We start from the raw sequence: 16,290 nt of genomic DNA on the forward strand, positions 1-16,290 counted from the left end.
ATTAGTTCAAATTGACTACATACTGTTGGACTTAGACTTCGAAATTTTTTCATATGGCTACTCCACGGATTTTAGAATCACGGTATGAGATAAAAAGTCCTATACCTAGTAATGATTCAGGTATATGCTAGGTTGGTCTAATGACCAACACATGTAATCACAGGAGGTGATGAGCATTTCTTTGTTTTTGCCAATTTTATGAAATACGATATTTTTGAAAAAAATTCTACTCAGAATCACTAGCCTTTTCAATCCTTAATTGTAATATAAAAAAAAATCATGCGATTTTTTCTTATTTTGTTACTATTTCCCGTACATATTGTGTGGGGTAACAAAAGAGGAAAGTAACAAAAATGTATGGAAATTCTGGGACACTTTTTGTCTCCCAGTGAGATTGAAAGTACTCGTGATTCTGAGTACAATTGACCTAAATTTCCCTAAAAAAATCAAATAAAAAAATGGCAAAAAAAGAAATGCTCTGATATTGTGCATGCAAGCAAAGCTAGTGCGCGTAAGAGAGCTGACGTGTGTAATGGACAATGCACACATATTTCATAAGACGTTATTTAACACACTTCTGAGGGAAAAAATAGACTTTCATATTAATCGTATTTTATTAGCTAAAACAGTTTATTAAAAATCCAAATGGTGACATGTTGTGTCCGCAGCCCTCGCCTGCCGGCTGTTCGGGGGCGCCGGAACCATCCCGTATGCGTCTCCTGCTCCACGTTGTTTAATTTGTGCTTGACAAATTTAATGTAGTGAAAATAATTTATTCTTATCTTATTTTATTATTTAAGTATACATGGGTGTAAACGTAATACGGGCAAACTTAACGGTGGTGAGCTGGTGAGTATAGAACAAAAAGTATTTATTGCTAACCATATTAAAAGTGTATCCCATCAAAAAAACTGTGGTGAATATAGCTTGTTGTTGGATTGGATAGAGATATTGTTGTTAGATATTTTATTTCCAGGCTTTGACTTTGACTTCGAAAAAAATTGTTTAACATAATGGCGACTCTGCGGATGACAGAACCATAGCGAGCATCCAAAAGTCCCAAGCCTACATATAATGAACAACTTCTCGAACTAGTGCGTAAAAAAAGCACCATCTGTACTGAAGACGAACATACATGGTTTGTAGTATACTTAAAAACATCAATATTGTATTTACTGCATTTATATACAAATTATTTTTATTGATTTGTATGCTGCCTCGTGTCCTTTGGGAGTACACGTCCGTTATGGACATCTGACACCGACGTTTGTGCTTGATGATCAGCTAAAAAAAGTCATACACTTGAGTGAAATTGTTTGTGTGATACTATACAGCAGTAGCAGTATACAGTAATTACGACCACGGATTATTTTATTATTTATGTTACGGTACAAATTCACGAAAAAAAATTTCTTTTTTGTACTACAATATGTATGGTGGTGCCAGGGAGAACCTTCCTAGTACCGGAAGGTTCTCCCTGGCACCACCATACTATATTTATATTTAATTTGATGGTCAAATGAATGCTAAATCAATATTTTGAAATTGTACTATCTACATTAGTTCAAAAACCAAAGATGGTATCTAGCACGACCACAACTGGTGTCGAAATTTCGAAACTATGCGGGTACTTTTTTAAAAAGGTAAGCGCAAAAAAATACTTTTAATTTATTACCGTAACAGAAATAACAAAATCATCCGTGGTCGTGCTGTAAAGTATCACACAGTTTTTTTTGTGTTTTTATATTTATATATCTGCCCCTAGCGAGTTTTGGCTTGAATTTTTTTTATTGATTTGTCTTTGTATTAGTATCGAGTATGCCAAATTTCAGCTCCCAAAACTTTATAGTTCAGTAATTAAAAAAAAAACGAAATTTGAACTTTCTTCGATGTTTTTTTTTCTGGGCAGCCGATTTCGACGTGCGTCAAGTATATTACGCATGTAGGTAGGACAATTAAATTATATTAATTTTATGTTATATTGACATACAAAAACAAAAAAAAAATTAAAAATAAAATCAATTTTTTTTAAAGTATTATCATGCAAACGACACCTCCAGATTTTTCATCAAAGTAAGCCTCTTTAATAAGCTACCAAATAAATATAAATACTTAATTTTATCTGTGGTAGAACAAGGTGTTTTTTTTAATTGAATATACCACGATACATTTTACTCCCATACACGCTCGTTAAAACGAATCGCTGACAAACTCCAGAGAAACGTGCACGTTGGTCATAAACACATGCCAATGCCACTAATAAAAATTAAAAGAAATGTACAATATATGAATATGTTTTTTTTATTAAAAAAGTCACAAATTGCGAAAAAAAATTCTTATACAATTTCTATGAAAAAAAAATTGTTTTACATGGTGTTTTTCTGATGCCAATCGATTCCATTCCTATTCAGTATCAATAGTTTCTTAGGGCTCGACTTCCGGTAATGTACTAAAAAGCTGCAAATTGTAGGAAACTTTTTCCACATTTCCCCCATATACACACTATATGTAGATATCTACAAAAATTTAACTATTTTTTACAAACAGTTTTTTTGATGCCAGTCGATTCCATTCTTATCCAGTATCAATACTTGCTTTGCACTAAAAACCCACAAATCAATGGATACATTTTCCATACATTTTGTTATGGGGTAAATGTGGAAAAAGTTTTCTTCAATTTGTGGCTCTTTAGTAGGTACACTACCGCAATTTGAGCTCAAAGAAACTTTCGATACTGAATAGGAATGCAATCGATTGGCATCAGAAAATACCATGTGAAAAAAAAAATTCATACAAATTGTATAAGGAAAGTTTTTTGCAATTTGTGACGTTTTTTTATAAAAAAAACATATTCATATATTTATTTATTTTTAATTTTTATTAGTGGCCAGTGTTTATGACCAACGCGCACGTTTCTCTGGAGTTTGTCAGCGATTCGTTTTAACGAGCGTGTATGGGAGTAAATGTATTGTGATGTATTCAATTAAGAGGGCTTTCTTGTGAAAAACAGTGAAATCGCAACCGAGCGCTTGATCATACCGTGTGTGGTATCAAATTAAAGGGCTTTGCGAGTAGTTTACAAATATATATCACACTATAGGACTTTTTCTACTTGGTCTAACAAAATATGAGAAAATGTCCAAAAGTGGTAATAATTGTACCGATGAAGGCTCGTTTTCAAAAAATTGCCAAAAATCAATAATAGCAATTTGTAATCACTAAGGCATAACAGCAATTTAAGTAAACGTTGCAGATTAATTAAGTACAAAAATTAATTCGATGTGATATAGATTTTCAAAGAAAATGTCACTTAATTTTAGGTAATTTCTGAAAAAAATTGAATTCGTCTTAACCTCGTTTACTCTTTTTCAAAACCTTATAATAAAAATGTAGTCTGAGAAGATTGTAGTACAGGATATACGAATTATAAATTTACCTGTTTTAGTATTCAAAATTGTCAAAATTTTACAAATAAGATCGACTAATTCAGCTCTATACGTGAGTTTTTCTGAACGTGCATTAGAAAAAAAATCATAATTAATTTAGTGAGTTAGTTTTCAAAAATCCAGTCTTATAACAATCAAGATAATAAGATGTTCTAACTGAAACTTGAATTAAATAAATCTATTGGATAACGGAAAGTGCAGTATTTCACCGACTAAAACTATCAATTTTACATTCTTTTGACGTTTTTTTTGAAAGCACCCTTAAAAAAAAACACCTTGTTCTACGACAGATAAAATTAAGTATTTATATTCATTTGGTAGCTTATTAAAGAGGCTTACTTTGATGACAAATCTGGAGGTGTCGCTTGCACGATAATACTTAAAAAAAATGATTTTCTTTTTCATTTTTTTTTTCAGTTTTTGTATGGCAATATAACACAAAATGAATATCATATAATTGTCCTACCTACATGCACAATATACGTGACGCACGTCGAAATCGGCTGCCCAGAAAAAAAAATATCGAAGAAAGTTCAAATTTCGTTATTTTTTTTTAATTACTCAACTATAAAGTTTTGGGAGCTGAAATTTGGCATACTCGATACTAATACAAAGACGAATCAATAAAAAAAAATTCAACTCAAAACTCGCTGGGGGCAGATTCACTTAGCTTATCCTGGCATGCACCGGAAGCATGGTCGCGCGATAGACGATAAAATATCAGGCCGCCCCTATCGCGCTTACAGATAGTGCGACAGGGACGGCCTGCTATTTTATCGTCTATCGCGCGACCATGCTTCCCGTGATGGCCTTTTCAGGTGATTCAATGTGCTAGTGGAAAATAAAATTAACTAATGTTAATAATGTACATGCGCCATAAAACTAAAGCAATCAAGCGATAATCGATTTGTCAGGTTAGCAAAAGTTACTAATTACGACAAAATAAGTACAAATCAACCTTGTTTTGATACTACGTGGAGTCACTAGGTTCGAACTTGTAATAATACTTAGTAGCTTTTGCTTGTCACGTGATGAATTGAAACTGCGAAAGTGAGCTGAAAAGGATTTAGTTTAAGTTAATTGCAGTGAAGCTTTTATAAACTTAAAAAATCATCTTGTTTTCAAGTTTCAATGGGTAATCTGTAAAATATGGAAAAATGTACATATATGAAAAAGTAAACAGTTTTACAAAATTTGATGTTTACGACATCCAGAACACCTCTGTGTAAATATTAAAACGTGTAAGTTTTAATAAGTGGGATTCTGTAAATGATGAGACACATGTATACAGGGTGTCTTTTGATAGCGGGTCAGTAAAGGCAAATACCAGATCCCGTGCTGGCAATCAATCATGGTCTTAGACCTTCCTTTGATTTTTGATTTGTGAAAATTCGCTTTTACAGATTACGGAAATAACGTACAGGCTGTGAAAAAAATATAATTTTTCACAAACTTTTTTTGACGCCAATCGATCCCATTTCTATTCAAAGATCCAAAGCTTGTATTAGACAAAAAAAATCCGGCTAGAAAATCCACAAATCAAGAAAAACGTTTCCCATACAATTTAATTGTTTTTTTTTTCTCATATAACTTTGAATACCCAACGATTCCATTTTTATTCAGTATCAATAGTTTCCTATATGTCAACTTAAGATAATGTATTAAAAAGCCGCAAACAAAAAAAACTTTTGCCATACATACATTCACTAATGAAAATTTATTCAAATTTTACTATCTCACCGCTGTTACTGTTATAATATTGTCTTCATAAATTATTACGGTTCTTAAAAATGTAACAGGACCAGTTGGCGTAATTACATTACATAATATGTAATACATATGCATTGTATGTGGTATGCAAATAAATTCTCGATTCTCTATTCTCTAATATATTTTAACAGTTTTATTTGTGGTATAGGTAGGTAGCATACATGAAATGTAATGTAAAATATCCTATAATGGACGGTGATGCCATCATGGATAAAAAAAAAACAAATCATAAAAAATAAGTATCTAAAATTAGTTTCTTAAAACTGACGGCATTGTAACATAAACAAGAGTCATACAGCTGCTTAATTTTGAAGTTTCATTTAATTCGGTTATTTCTGAAGGATATGGCGCCAAGATAAAAGTCATCAGTTTACTGAAAAAAATATCACGCCGAATTCTTAGTAATGTTGCTAAGAGTTCGGATTCATCAAATGTCACTTTTTTAAATTTCAGTTCTCATTGTATGATAAAAATACAAAAGTCACTGTAAGTATGCTGTTCAGATTTCAGGAGTTCTGTTCTGTTCATCATCAGCAGTTCCACTGCAGCAAATGTTTCGATTTTCGATGTAAGTCTTTGTGATGATCTGATAAAAATACAAAATACAAACTAATTGTGTCTGAGTTCCGTTTTGATCATCATCAGCAGCGCCACTTCATCAAATATCATTCAATATATGATCCCGTCACTAAAACTCGAGTCTGACCAAAATTACTATTTGTCACTTAAAACCTCAAAAGTATTTAAAAAACATAACGAAAAAAAAATATCTCCTAACGTCTCATTGCGGAGTATAACGACAAATACCACGACTCTGACTTATTTAATATGACCTTGAACCAATTTGCTACTGCAACAGACGGACAGACGGACAGAATCGCACCATAAGGGTTGGAATTTTGTGCGTAATCCTAATAATTTTTAAGAAAAAAAACCGCCACCTTTGGGGTTCTGGTGAAAGCTACTTGCGAATGTTGGAATTGTTGGATCATGTAGAAATATATAGGTTTTTTTTTTAATTGCTTTTAATACTTTAATTATTTGATGGCAACACAAATGGAATAGGTATACGTATGCCGTTAAGGTTTGAGGAGTTTCCTCAACAATTCCTCATGAATCCGATTATAAAATTTGACTTGAAAACTCAATATTCTTAATAAACATAACTAAATGTCACTGTTCTGAGCTTAAATGCATGCTATTCTTATAAAAATACCAAAGCCAATATAAGTGTGCCGTTCAGATTTAAGAAGTTCCGATTTGATCTTCATCAGCAGTTCCACTGCACCAAATGTCACTGTTCTAGACGTTAGTGCATGCTATTCTTATAAAAATACCAAAGTCACTATAAGTGTCCCGTTCATATTTGAGGATTTCGGTTCTGACCGTTATCAGCAGTTCCACTGTACCAAATGTCACATTTCTGTACGAATGTGCGATGCTGTGCGAATGCTGTTCTTATAAAAATACCAAAGTCACTATAAGTGTGCCGTTCAGATTTGAGAAGATCCGCTCTGACCATCATCAGCAGTTCCACTTTACCAAATGTCGCTGTTCTGAATGTAAATGCAAGCTGTTCTTATACAAATACTAGAGCCACAATAAGTGTGCCGTTCAGATTTGAAGAGTTCCGTTCTGATCATCATCAGCAGTTCAACTGCACCAAATGTCAATGTTCTTATAAAAACCCAGAAATCACTATATCTATGCCTTTAAGATTTGAGGAGTTATGCTAACCTATCCTGGCCCCGTAGCAGAATGGCATTTCTCCGACGCCAAACGAAAGCGATACGCCGCTGGCTCTGTCGCGCCAATACGCAAGCGCGATAGAGATAGATATCTACTAGCGCTTCGTTTCGTGAGCGTTTCGTGAGCGATTGTGCCATTCGGCTAGCCACCCTGTTGTTTTTATTGATAATTGCCGCGGCGCATTTTGCCACAACTGTTGCCATGAAACACATAAAAATTCATTATTTTGTTATAAAGTCGTTATTTTTGTATGAATAGGTGCAACGTTTTTTTCAGAAGTGCCTAAAAAAAATGTGTAGAGAATTTTATAAAAAATATACTTCTCTTAGAAATTATACGTTGTTTATACGGTTTTCATTAAAATGTTAAAAATCTGAAAATAGGGATCTAAAATTAGAGGGAAAACCGGAAACGTTGACACCTCGGCGTGTTTCTACTTCTATTTTTTCTTCTAAATCTATAAGCTGCCAAGTTTTCTGCTTTCTGCCAGCTGTAACTATACATTCATATGGTAACGGACCCAATCATGGACAGTTTTTGATATTTCACTGATACGTGTATAAATTCTACCGCTAAGCATGTTAAAACTTAGAACTTGAATGTCTTATGGATCCTCCTTTTACATTTCAAGCGTATTACAGAATAAATACTCCTATTGGTTTCTTCATAGTTAACAAATTAAAACGAAGTGTTTCTTCTCCAATAATGGACAGCAGTTCTCCAGTAATGGACAGTGAAATAATTTAAAAATTTTACTTTCAAAGCCAACTGATACGGAATGAGTCAATCTTATATACCCGAAATAAAATTAGTTTGGGTTATTTTAACATAGGATTGTTCCTTGTAAATTTTGGTTTCGTAAATTGTTGCTTGTCCATCATTAGAGGTATGCAGTTTTCCGGTTCCAGTTATGGACAATCTCAAAATTAACACAATTTATTTATATCTTTGGAGTAACAAACTACTTAGTATGTATTATAAATACGCTATCTCAGGGTTAATACAGTAAGTAAAACTCGTTCAAGTTTACACCGAGTATTATTTTTTTATTAATTTATAAATGAACACAACTCTCTTAGCAACATTCGTCCTGATTTTTTTTGTAAACTTATGACTTTTATCTTGGCGCCAAATCCTTCAGAAATGACCGAATTAAATGAAACTTCAAAATTAAGCAGCTCTATGACTCTTGTTTATGGTACAATGTCCTCAGTTTTTAGAAACAAATTTTACACACTTATTTTTAAGGATTTTTGTTTTTTGTCCATAATGGCACCACCGTCCATTATAGGATATTTTACATTACTAATTTCCCTGTTCCGCCCCGCACTAAAGAACCACCATCCTTGAGATATGCTGTGCAGTCTTGCACAGACAAAAGTACCAAAATGATGTATACACACCTTACTGTATATTTCTGTCACTTTGGATGTAGCTTTGTTTATTGTTGCTGACTTTACAAACGAATAACAATGACTTGTTTATTTTTTTCAAATAATTATAACTTTGAAACTGAGCGAAATTATACGTTACTACTTTTGGCTGTTGAAAAAAGTGTAAACAAACCCGAGCTGTCAAATTTGGGGGTTGTTTATTAGGTAAAGTTTGGTTCCTGTTTTTTTTCCTTATTTTATAATAATTGAGCTAACTACAATTTTCCATTTCATTCCAATAATATGTAATTTTGTTTAATTTGACGAAACATATACAATACATCTTCACAAATACAAACACATCTTCGTTGCATTTAATGAATATTATTCTTTTCTTCGGGGTATCATTTGCCAAAAAGTACCCAATTATGCAGAGGTTTAAAACTCATGGTTGAATTTTAATCGGGGTTAACTCTACTAAAATATAAAGGTACGCAATTTTTATGGTTCTGTAGTCATCTAGGAACTCTTATGGTTTCGCCATGTCTGTCTGTCTGTCCGTCCGTCCGTCCGTCCGCGGATAATTTCAGTAACCGTTAGCACTAGAAAGCTGAAATTTGGTACAAATATGTATATCAACCACGCCGAAAAAATGCAAAAATAAAAGATGAAAAAAAATGGGGTATTAGGGTACCCCCCCCCCCACCCCTACATGTATAGTGGGGACTGATTTTTTTTTTCATTACAACCCCAACGTGTGATATATTGTTGGATAGGTATTTAAGAGCGCTATGACAAAAAAAGGCGATATATTGTAAAATGCACAATATTTATCGACAAAATTGTATACTTTACTCATACTAAAAGACAGTAAAAGTACTTGTTTCAGTTAGAACATCTTATTAACTGTCGGTTAATTAAATAACATATGGAAGAAAAAGCTTTTCCAAGTAGTAATGACTTTTTTTCTGATGCTCGTTTAGAAAAAACCGCGTGAAGCACAGATTTCGGAGTTCTTATTATGTATAATTTGATAAGCTCACTCTCATAAATGTGGTAAACTTAAGTTCCTAATATCTTGTATTTTAGGCCCATTAAACAATATTTATCATTTAATACTTTGAAATTGAGAAATTGAAAGTATTGTATATATTACTCAATTTTGTCTTGAAAATAAATCGAAACAAGTGATCATTTCGCCGAAAATCTACACGTTATCGAAGTTATTTTAGTATATAAATAATCTGCACAATCTGCTTAAATTTCTGTTATTCATTTGTCGTTATAATATTTTATAACGATTTTTTGCCAATTTTTTGAGAACTAGCCTTCCTGTCGCTATTTTACCGGCGACGGACGCCTGCGATTTCAGTGCCGCGCCGGAGCTCGTAGAGGTGAGACGTATGTCGCTTCGCTCTCCGAGTTTTCATCGCGAACGTCGAGAATATTTAGCGTTGTGTGGGTCGGACGCCTTGTTTATACACGGGCTATCCTCGCATGAATAATAACATATGTATGAATAACATAAAAAACACGAACTGGTTCAGTTACATGGATTCATTGGTACCGGTGACAACTATCTGGCTCCATCATCAGACCCTCAGTACCACCTTTTGTCAAACGTCTTGTTGAGACGAACCCAACGAGCCTAAACACGAAGTGGTGTAGTCATATGGTTCATTGGTACTGGTGACCACCATCTGGCTCCATCATCAGACCCTAAGTGCCACCTCTTGTCAAAGGTCTTGTTGAGATGAACCCAACGAGCCTAAACACGAAGTGGTTTAGTTACATGGTTCATTGGTACAGGTGACCAACATCTGACTCCATCAGCAGACCCTGAGTACCACCTTGAAGTAATTAGAATTGTATTTGACTTATTTTATCATCATATTAATATATACTTTACTCTAATACCTACTTATCATCATATAACAAAAGCAAATATTTGGGACGGGATCTACTTAAATATGATCACAGTTTATAATTATTACTTTAAATTTTTAAATAAATTTTAACATATGTAATTAATATTATTTTGCGCTATATTCCTAATATCGCCCGACGCCGAAATGTTATAACACTCTTAAAAATGAATAAGGGTTTACTACAACCGTTTTTTGATAATATTAATATTTTCGGAAATAATCGCTCCTAAGGGAAAAAAAGTGTGTGTCCCCCTTCTAACTTTTGAACCATATGTTTAAAAAATATGAAAAAAATCACAAAAGTAGAAATTTATAAAGACTTTTCAGGAAAGTTGTTTTGAACTTGATAGGTTCAATAATTTTTGAGAAAAATACTGAAAACTACGGAACCCTACACTGAGCGTGCCCCGACATGCTCTTGGCCGGTTTTTAATATTATCTGTTTGATGCTTGGTATCAATCAGCATCATCTGTTCCGAGTTCGATATTTGTGTTTTCGAGCTTCCGTTTCTCCGTATGAGATGGTGATTGTTGTATTGAAATGTAAATATGTATTCTTTATACAAGATGGTAGTTTATTTGATTCAGTAATATTTAATAGGTATGACATCAAATATTTAATAGGTGCCGACCCGTTAGAAACTTGTACCTACAGTCCTTTAAATAAATAAATAAAATATTATAGAACATTCTTACACAGATTGACTGAGGCCCACAGTAAGCTCAAGGCTTGTGTTGAGGGTACTCAGACAACGATATATATATAAGGTCCTAATTTATTAGATGCAGATATTTTACAGCTGATAGTACTCGGTCTCTGGAGTATATTAAACCGTGAAACATTATAGCTTTTACGATGTTTTTTTGGAGAAAACGGAAAAACAAATTTGCTACGTAAAAACACCCTGTTTATGTGATTATTAAATGAAAACTCATTGAACAGATTCTAGTACCTCTTTTACGTACCACTTAACTGTAACTGGCCACTTACTTCAATGACATGTGCAGTTTTCCCGCCGAACCTTTACGACATTTACAACAAACAATTGTTGACATGACAGACAGTGTTATTGTGACATGTGATAATGCACATGATGATTTTTTTTAGACGAAATTATAATTAATTTTTTGCTAGGAAAATGAAATCAAAAAAGTTACATGAAAAGATTTCTTAATTTATATTTAAAGTTAATTATTTTAATGTATAGTATCATGTGTTAAAATATCTGCAACTAATAAATTAGGACCTTATATAATATGTAAGTACTTGTGTATTTGGTAAAACTAGGCGAAAGTATATGTTTTTGGAATGGAACGGACTATAGTAGTGAGCTCAATTATTTTTAAATACGAAAAATTGAACAGGAACCAAACGTTACCTTATACATAATTTATAAGTTATAAAAAATCCCTTTGACAGTTTGCTCACAGTTTTTGAAATGCCTAAAATACCAGGTATTGCATTGTTACTTTCACCTCACTTACCATTTATGCGTTTATAATCATTAAAATTGGTTCACCATAAATAAAAAGTAACTAGTAAGTAGCCACCTATAATTTTGTTCTTCAATCTGGCCTTAAAAGGTTCACTACCACTGGATATGTCGAATTCGACAGCTCCGGTTTGTTTACACTTTTTACAACAGCCAGATGTACGAACTATAAGAAAAGCTAATTAACATTATAATTATATATATATATATATATTGTACCTAGTCTTGAAATGTTATCAAGAATACGCTGTTATAATAAAATTAGAAGATAACCGAACCAAACGAAAGCACTCCTATAATCCATACTAACTGAGAATCGCGAGCTCTTTCAATCCTAATAGGAGAAAAAAAGGGTCCCAAGGTTTTGTTCCCGTTCCGTTACCATTTTTTCATACATTTTGTATGGCGATGGCGGTAACGAAATGGAATGCAAAGCTTGAAAAATGTATGGAAGTCTTGGGACATTTTTTTTCTTCTATCAGGTAATGTGTGTGTATATACAGGTTGTATTTTGATAGCGGGTCAGTATGGGCAGCTAGGAGATCTCATGATATAAGGTAACTGTACACTATTCCGGGATAGTAAAATGTGGTACATTATTCCGGGATACTTTGGTTTTTGTCGCAAAATAAGGAAACTATCAGTAAAATCTTAATTTAAGGCAGTATTTTATTAACTATAGATCAAATAGAACCGAAAAAGTCGATTTTCGAATATCTATCATATCTTTTGAAGCCGTGAGATACCTCCAAACGCGTCAGTCGCAACCACGCAGTGGTTTCTATGGGCGTGTTTGACGGTGAGCTTAACGCGGCAGCGGAACTTCTTAAGGGTTTACTGTGATGCGGGTAAGTTTATTTATATTAAATTTGTATCATAATTGTCTTATAGTTATTAAAAGACATTTATATCATCTTTTAAAATTAATTTAAAGCATATTTTAATTAAAATACCCGCTCCCGGAATAATGTACACCATTTTGACGAGGTGTATATAATTGCGGGAGTATCCCGGAATAACGGAAACACAGTCCGCAATGTTTTTATGTTTTATTACTATTTGCGGTGAAGTATATTTATATATTTGATGTAAATATATTGAGTAAAGATTACAGATTATAGTGACATAATTACGGTACATATATTTTTTAGATTTTAGTCTCATAATTGAGTACGAAATGTATAGTCGTTGAGTAATACGTGCGAAATATTGGAGTGTGGCATCGACATTAAATTTGTTTTATTTCACAAAATTAAAGCACAAAGGTTGCTTATTTCGATGTTTTGAGTATAATTGTTATATAATCTTCCAATGTACTAAAAAAAATCTTGTTTGTCTTTTAACATAGCCTTCGTTTTGACTGCCGTAATTAAGTACACGACTTTATATGAGTGTATCTTATTCCAGTATGCCTATATGAAGTATATTAAAATATAAAAACACAAAATAAGGTATAGAGACCCGACTATTATGTTTTTCAACTTCCTTAGTTAGCTAAAAATCTTTATACCGCATATTGGTTTGTCCGTCAGTCAGTCTGTCCGTCTACGATTTAGCTCAATCATTATCAGTACTAGAAAGCTAAAATTTACATGAGGATAATACATAATAGGATAGACAATTAGACATACATAAATATACAATAGTACAAATAAGTCAGACAGTCAACCTGTGTAAGAACGGCCTATAATATTTATTTATTGAGTACTATTTATTTATATATAAATACTTGAATAACGTATCACCACCATATATGTATACGGTGTAGCTCAGTGATCACCAGTACCAAAATACTGAAATTTTCACGAGTGCCGTGCAATTTTTATATCCGGCCATAGCTTCTGGATTGAAATTAAATTTTGAAAAAAAAAAACCCCGACATTGTTAAGCGTTTTTCATCAAACATGGCTAAGAACACTCTCGACTAATTCAGCTTTCAAACGAAAAAAACTAATCTAAATCGGTTCATCCATTCGAAAGCGATGCCTTAGACAGACAGTAAAACTTATAACACTCTGTCATTATATCATACAATGGTTATACCGTAAAATATCATATTTCCCATCCCACCCCAACCCATCAAAACATTGCCAATTATAAAAAATACACTCTGTATAAGCATCTATCAAAACGATATGAGCATTTATATATTTACGTAAACAATATTTTTAATTCGTTTTTTTTTACATTATGCTTTAACAACGTGGACTTTAAAGGTATCCCGTAATTACGTACAACGACTCCCGGAATTGAAGCCATACCAAAATTGTATCCCGGAATAATGGGCAAACTAAGGGTTAAGTAAAACAACGGTAATTTCTATAAATTAGAAGTTACGATGCAAAATAATATCTTAAATCCATCGTAGAAGACTTATCCTTAAAATAAAATAATTAACACGACTAGAAACGTCGTATTTTTTTTACAATACTCACTCAAAGTAGGAAACGTCTTAAGTTCCCGTAATATGGGACAGTTACCTTATACTACGCCAAAATGGTCTAAGGACACCATCCCTCGATTTCCATTTGGTGAAAAATGGCATTTACCAATTTTGGAAAAAACATACAGGTTGCGAGAAAAAGGGCATTTTTGACAAACTTTCTTTTTGACGGCAATCGATCCCATTCCTATTCAGGATCAAAAGCTTTGTATGGGGCCAAAAATAATTTTCCGGCTACAAAAGTCACAAATTGCGAAAAACTTTTCTATACAATTTGAATGACATAGTAATTTGTATCACGTATGATAAGTTTGAAATTAAGCTACACAAAATATTGTTGTGTAAGTAATATGGCCTGTTGAAACACTTACAAAAATCGATCACACAAAATGATTAGGTACCTACTAGCTTTCGCCTGCGGCTTCACAAAATGTGAAGACAGTGATGACGTTATTGACGTTTAAATTATGATTAAATAGAGTCTGAAGTATGTCAAACATTATATAAACTTATTCTACGGTTTATTAGGTCTATTAACATACGGTGTTTAGATATTTTTGATTGTGTCAAACGATCAAGGATCATCAATTCGTCTACTAAAACGTTGTACTAAAATGTATCAATTTACTTACTCTGCATTCGTTGAACCGTTTGACGTTTCAGCAGTATGTGTATTATACAAAACATTTCGCCAAGCCAGGTTTCTCCTGAAATCGTCATATTTATTAATGTCATGCAATATGAAAAATACTTATGTATAATGAAATATTTTTGTGACTTACACCGAGAGGCTAAAACATAGATACCCTAGAAAAACATTTTGTCGGCGTGATTGATATGCATAAGTTGGTACCAAATTTCAGCTTTCTAGTGTTATCGGTTACTGAGTTTATCCGCAGACGGACAGACATAGCGAAACTGTAACGGTCCCTAGTTGACTACAGAACCCTAGGTCGGCATTACAAAATTAACAAAATTTTAGGAAACGCGAGCAACGCCCACGAGTATGAGAATGTAGTCAAATCCGCACATGGAAAATGTACTTATTAAATTTACAATAGGGTATTTGCGAGGTATCATTTACTTGTATATATATATGATTTGGACAGTAAAGACTGCATTAAGTGCGTCAACGTACGTAAGTAGTAATAAAGGTTTTGTATGATTTGGTATACATAATTAAAGATAGTAAAAAAGGTACATACGATTTGGTGCTATGGTGATAGTGATATTGTAAGGCAGCTTGTACCTACTTTACGCCGTTTACGTATGTTTTTTGTACGCCGCTTTGTGGTTCTGCCCATAGCGGCGTTCGGGGCAAACTAATTGACCAGACAAATCTATAATCTGCGAAAAAAGATCGGATGTTATAAAAGCAAAAATGTAGGTTTTGAAGTTCAGTGACATTTATTTAAACAATAACTTGTCATTTACTACTTACCACATTATGCACAAGTTGTCTATGGCAAATAAAGTGCCCTCCGCACGTTCCCGGACACAATTATTATGTAATGGGGTAATGATAATGCTCCTATAAATATTTTAATATTTTAGTTCAGTAAATAAATCAATGATAATGCGTTAAAAATATATATAATCTTTCATTTTAATTTTAATCTTGTAAATTTATTACATATAATCTAGGTCTTAAACTGGTTAGTGATTAAAAAAGATTCCGGGAAACTATCAAAGAAGCAAATCTTACCTGACATCCGATTACATAGTTACTTGTACGAATGAATGGTTCCAATTTTACTGGAGTATTTTTGCAATGTAAAATATGTTTCACTATTTTGTAATGAGATAATTTTATCCGTAGCCACCTATTGAGGAAATTTGTTACTAAATAGTTAGGTTACCTGTGTTAAGATGACATCTGTGTTCGCTATGATTAAACTTGACTTCGCCATGTTGCTTTACACGGACAGTGTAAGGTCACGCATGGTCACGCACACAAACAAGCTATCGACTACAATTTTCCCATTTTTTCAAATGAGATATTAATTAATATTAAAGAGTAACTGGTATTTCTGTAGAATTATGCGAGATATATGCATAAGTAACTAACTACACGTCAAGGTTTGAAGT

At 33.0% G+C, this 16,290-nt stretch overlaps 1 protein-coding gene and 1 long non-coding RNA gene across 2 annotated transcripts in view; both read right to left on the minus strand.

Moving 5' to 3' along the window:
- LOC125242050 (solute carrier family 2, facilitated glucose transporter member 2-like) overlaps positions 1–16,290 on the minus strand; it is a 52,970-nt gene that overhangs the window by 16,860 nt on the left and 19,820 nt on the right. The window lies entirely within an intron of this gene.
- Positions 1,170–15,676, minus strand: LOC125242053. The gene is made up of 3 exons (XR_007178818.1): positions 15,408–15,676; positions 14,835–14,909; positions 1,170–1,284 (listed from the first exon to the last, which is right to left on the minus strand). It is a non-coding gene; the product is annotated as an uncharacterized LOC125242053 (long non-coding RNA).

This window comes from Leguminivora glycinivorella, unplaced genomic scaffold, assembly GCF_023078275.1.
Source record: "Leguminivora glycinivorella isolate SPB_JAAS2020 unplaced genomic scaffold, LegGlyc_1.1 Scaffold6, whole genome shotgun sequence".
NCBI classification, from domain to species: domain Eukaryota; kingdom Metazoa; phylum Arthropoda; class Insecta; order Lepidoptera; family Tortricidae; genus Leguminivora; species Leguminivora glycinivorella.